The following is a 6,000-nucleotide window of genomic DNA, read 5'->3' as shown; positions in this document are numbered from 1 at the left end:
AACAAGAAAAGAGATAAACCATTCATATTGATAAGGACTGTATATTTCTCATACCTGTATGATTCATTTTATGTGGCTGGACTGTCCTTATTTATGCTACATCCTCATTTGTCTTTATCTGAAATCAGAATAATAACTGGGCATTAGTCATCTGAGTACTTAAATATTTAGAACAGACCTTTTAAGGTATGTGGTAAGTGTTTCACTAAATATGTGTGAGGAAGAGAGGCCAGAGGTCACGAGGGCACTCTTCTGGCACATAATGCTTTCCTGCCTTGGTGCAGCACAAATTTAGTATGCAAATCATTTAGTGTTTGAAGATATTACCCTCTATGGAATTAAGTTCATGAGGAATATGTCTCTCTCTCTCTCTCTCTCTCTCTCTCTCTCTCTCTCTGTGTGTGTGTGTGTGTGTGTGTGTGTGTGTGTGTGTGTGTGATAACTTCTCCCTTCTACCTGTGTTGCCTGGCCTTGAACTCCTGGGCTCAAGTGATCCTCCGGCCTCAGCCTCTTGAACAACTTGGACTACAGATGTCTGCCATCCTTCCTGGCTAGAGCATGGCTTCTCTGATTGCCTTTGCAGAACAAGAACCTTTGCATAGGTTGGGCCCCAGCACTGGATGCGTTTTTCATCTCAAGGAATGACTAACCCATCCTTGTTGGTAGAAATCCCAACCAGTCCAACCAGGACCAGAACTAAGCAGGACAGGGGGAAAATCATATTAGCCATGGTTATTTCATCATCTTAGCCAAATATATGTCTTGAAAAAAGATGAAATTATATAATTCCATAGAGATTTTATATACAAAAAGTATAAAAAAGATTTTGGGTTATGGTGAGATTGTTACTGACAGCCTAACCCTGGGACCTACCTTGATCCTAGCTGGCTGGATTTGGCTGTCCACCCACCTAATAAATAGACAGAAGATGGTAAAATGAGTATTGAACTTGATGCCGCTTGATCAACCTGGGAGGAAGCAGTTAGATTGCTTCTCCTTACCTATCCCACAACACAATTTTAATTTACAGAAACAAAAGCCAGGTGATATACATGTGTAGATTCGGTTGATCTGAAGAGGGAGCAATCTGGAAAAAAAAAAGCAGGAAATACACACAGTCAGATTTAGTTAGTCTGTGTTAGTCCCAGAAGGAAGGACATCCCCACTTCCATCTTCTTTGGTGCCTGTCAGGGTGGGAGGTGGAAGCCCCATAGCCCCCAGCTTCTATTCTCAGCATGAGGAAGTCATTCCCAATGTCAGATGGAGTGCCTCCAAATTCAGTCTGTTTCAAGATTAATAATTGTCAATAGTTCTCAAATGACACTGTAATCTCTCCTTGTTTGAATGCATGCCAGAGATGTAGGAAAGGTTGGTGAAGGGTGAGTATCAGTTGGCACAGAGTCAGAAGAAATAGAGAAGGAAGCACACAAGCACGGCTTAAATGTCTTCTCATTTTGTTATGTTTTGAGAACTTGGAGACTTTGTTACCTAATCCTCAGTTTCTCAGCCTAATCAGACAAAGAATTTAACTCAGAGTTGAATTGATGAGCTGGTATGCTGGGGTCCTGCCCTAGCGGGGTCCAAGGAGTCCTGAAGATGTGTGGCATTGGTGAAAAGATGAGACAGGAGTCGTTCCGTTGGAGCAATCTCCAGAGAGAGAGAGATAATGCAGCTTTCTCTGGGTCATCTTTTATTACAAATTTTCTTATCATTATAGATTCAGAATACATCATTGATTATATAATTTAAAACTTTGCCAAGACATGACATTTCCTTAACCATGATTGGGGGTACAAAAAAATGTAACATTAATTTACATTTTTCCAGGATATGACCTTCAGTTATTTAATTATTAAAAGTACAGAATCATTATTAAAATACGTCACTAATTTACATTTTTTAGATTTTCCCAAGATTTACTATTTTCCCCAAGTTATGCTATTTTCTTATTAACTAATGCCAAACTATGTAACCAGAATCTAAGTCTCCTAACCAATCATTAACCTTTAAGTTTAAAGTACACTTGTACTTTATTTCTAATCTAAAATTCCCATCTAAAAAAGCCCCCTTAAATCTTATACTTAAAACATCCTAAAGTTTATAAACCATTCTTAAAACATATCAGAAACCCATACAACTAAAAACTTAAGAATTTCTAAACTTAAGAATCTAAATAAAATAATATTTCTAGCATTATTCTAAAACTGTATCTTATAAAGCTATTTTAATTAATTCTTAAATTTATCCTCATAAAACTGGTTGAGCTGCTTTCTCAAAGAGTTTCTTTGTTTCTCAGTCAAGGTGCACTAGTTCTCATATCTTTATAATCTTTCTCAATAGAAAGTAAGTTCTAAACATCAATCCACTTTCCACCAATATTAACTATGCTCATCATATAGCCCTATGTAAAGTAAAAAAGGGTTTATAAAAAGAGAAGTATATATATTTATTTGTTTTAACTTTCCTAAGTGTATAATATAACTTTCCTTAATCAAAAATGAGACTATATGTGGTGAACTGTGTAAAATAATCATAGGTTCTAGTTGATATAATCAATGTGGTGCCTAAAATTCTCATGACCTTTCAGAGGATGATTGTTGTCCATTATCAGATTTGTCCACAATGTACTGAGATAGAAGAACAGCCTTCTACTTTGTCCTTGATATGCTGAGGAGTAGTAGAACAGCCTTCAAGGCATGAACTACATGTTATGTTCTAGCCATCTGAAATTTAATTTGTTTAGCATTTAACATGCTCATGCCTCCTCTCAGAAACATAAGCATGAAAATGAAAAGTCCCAATTACATAAAAAAGGGTCTCATGGTTTCGGTTTCCCACCAACCAGTGTGGCTTTGCCATCATTCATCCTCACTGTGACCCTGTCAAGACAGTGGGAGAGCGGCTTTGCCAGCACTTTTTCTAACTGTGACCCTGTCAAGACAGTGAGTGGGGGATCGCCTTCACCAATTCCCCCTTTTTTATTTTTTAAATGAAGTATTTTTAGTTCCAGATGGGCTGAACGAATTCCACAACTCAGCAATTTGAACAGGACTGGAAGGACAAAAATAAGGACAAGAATAATTAAAATACTTACACCACTATTGATTAAAATAGAAAATAAGGTTTTGCTGGAGACTAAAGAATTCAATTTGGAAACAAAAGTGTCAGCTAATTCTAGAATGGTTGTTTCTGAAATATGTGCCTGGCTAATGTCTTTAATCTTTTCCTGTAATTCCTCTATATCTAGAGTTAAATTAGTGTTTTTCCATAATCCTCATAAATGACATTGTATCTGGGACCATGTTTTTTCAGAATAGCGCCTTCACCACTGGTATAATTTCCAAACACTCAGACCTGGCATCACTCACATCAGGAATCTGCTGAGGGTCTCACAATGACAATTGTTCTTATAAGTCTCCTCCTAAACCAGCTCCCAGGGTCTGCTCTCCACCCGCAACCACCCATTTACCAAAAAGCAAGAAGCCACCTGCTCAGACACCTCTTGGCCTAATGAAAAATCTGGGATCATGTTTTTGGAGTTCTGGTGCTGGATGTGCTCTCTGTGGTGATATCTGCCATGAGATGGGTGGGTAGAGATTTGTGGTTCACCTGGCCATGCAGACTGCTATTCTCCTCTTCTGTCCTTTCACACCCACTGGTCATGGACATGCATTATTTTCAGAGACAGAGGCTATTATTTTCTCTAAAATCTGTCTAACTTGCTGACTACTGCAGGGATCTCTTAATGGTGGCACAGGAAGTAGCCGGGATTGATATTACTTAGTGCATCCATCAGCTTCATCTTGTCTCTGCCCACTATTTTTTTTCTAGAGGACTTCTGGCCATCAGGGTACTAGCACAACAGCCTGATGTTCCGGGAAGGTGGCTGTGGCCCAAACAAGCCAAATCATCTTCCTGTATTAATAAGATAAAATGGTCAGCAAAAACTCACAAGTAAAGAACCTGCAGAGGCCCAGCAATCTCACCTGACTCAATGACCAAATGTCCCAGATACCAGCTCTTTATGAAGAACTCTGATAGAGACTAGGGGTGTAATAGTGGATAGTACAGAGACCCTGCTCCAGAGAAGTTCACATTCTGGAAAGTCAAACAAAGGTGGAATCCAACAGTGTTGTAGGACAGTAAAGAGAACAACAACAAGAGAAATGTGTTCCAGGGAAAATAGAGGTTGTCCAGGGGAGGAAGTGGCTCCGTGTGAAGAGGTGGTATTGAAAGCCTTTACCAGATGAAGTTTTGACTGAGCTGGGTTTTGAAGGATGATTAAGAGTCTTCTGGCCCTTATGGTCACGCCCACGGAGAGATTTTGAAGTTTCCCAGTTGTTTGTATCTGGTGTGGGTGGGAGTCACACACCTGCTAAAGTAGATTCCGCTGGGAAGGAATCTCTTTGGCCGAACTTTGGTGACTTCCCCTCTCTGTTATGGCGGGCCCCTGGCTCCTTGCCGGAGTGTCCGAAGGGAGGGGTGGAACTGGCTTGTCTCTGGTCTGACACAATCTCTGGTTTTAGTTCCCAGTTTGCTATTTCGTAAAGGGTTGGTTAGATTCCCTTCACGCTGTCGGGGGGGGGGGGGCGGGGGGAGCCGTTCGCCGGGTGGGGCGTGGCTGTTAGTAGAGCCCGGAGGGCACGGGCTGTCTGCTGGGCCCGGTGGGGACACTTCTCACTGCGCCGGGCCCGCCGCTGCGTGGCTAAGATCCGGTGGGTGGAGTGGCCGTTCGCTGAGCGAGAACGGGGCCTTCCGGGACAGCGAGATGGCGTGTGCCGTCTGCAGGTTCAGGCGGACCATGCCGCTTGGGGCCTCCGGCCGCTTTCTGAAGCGGCTGGTGGCTGCGGGACTCGACCTCCGCGCCCGCGTGACCGGCCAAGATCCACTTGTCTGAGACAATCTGACACTTCTAATAAACCTACCAATTCCCGGCAGGTCCCCTCTTCACGGAATTTTGCTAGAAGTTCCTCAGTAGGTAGACTGCCGCTGTTCCAATGGGTCTTTCTGATCTCGTTAATGTGGAGACATTGGAATCGCTGCTTCCTCGCCGGCATCATGGGAACAAATCTTTACTCCTCACACTTCAGATAGAGCCCTAATATCCAGAGTATATAAAGAACTCAAAAAATTAGACAATAAGATAACAAATAACCCAATCAACAAATGGGCCAAGGACCTAAACAGACACTTCTCAGAGGAGGACATACAATCAATCAACAAGTACATGAAAAAATGCTCACCATCGCTAGCAGTCAGAGAAATGCAAATCAAAACCACCCTAAGATATCATCTCACTCCAGTAAGATTGGCAGCCATTATGAAGTCAAACAACAACAAGTGCTGGCAAGGATGTGGGGAAAAGGGTACACTTGTACATTGTTGGTGGGACTGCAAATTGGTGCAACCAATTTGGAAAGCAGTATGGAGATTTCTTGGAAAGCTGGGAAGGGAACCACCATTTGATCCAGCTATTCCCCTTCTGGGTCTATTCCCTAAAGACCTAAAAACAGCATGCTACAGGGACACTGCTACATCGATGTTCATAGCAGCACAATTCACAATAGCAAGACTGTGGAAGCAACCTAGATGCCCTTCAATAGATGAATGGATAAAAAAATGTGGCATTTATACACAATGGAGTATTACTCTGCATTAAGAAATGACAAAATTATAGAATTTGGAGGGAAATGGATGGCATTAGAGCAGATTATGCTAAGTGAAGCTAGCCAATCCCTAAAAAACAAATGCCAAATGTCTTCTTTGATATAAGGAGAGTAACTAAGAACAGAGTAGGGAAGAAGAGCATGAGAAGATGAATAACATTAAACAGGGATGAGAGGTGGGAGGGACAGGGAGAGAGAAGGGAAATTGCTTGGAAATGGAAGGAGACCCTTAGGGTTATACAAAATTACATACAAGAGGAAGTGAGGGGAAAGGGAAAAATAATACAAGGGGGAGAAATGAATTACAGTAGAGGGGGTAGAGAGAGAAGAGGGG

Source organism: Spermophilus citellus (genome assembly GCF_964194105.1).
Source record: "Spermophilus citellus genome assembly, chromosome: 6".
Classification (NCBI taxonomy): Eukaryota; Metazoa; Chordata; class Mammalia; order Rodentia; family Sciuridae; genus Spermophilus; species Spermophilus citellus.
The sequence above is the reverse complement of the archived record's forward strand: the minus strand, read 5'-3'. Positions refer to the sequence as shown.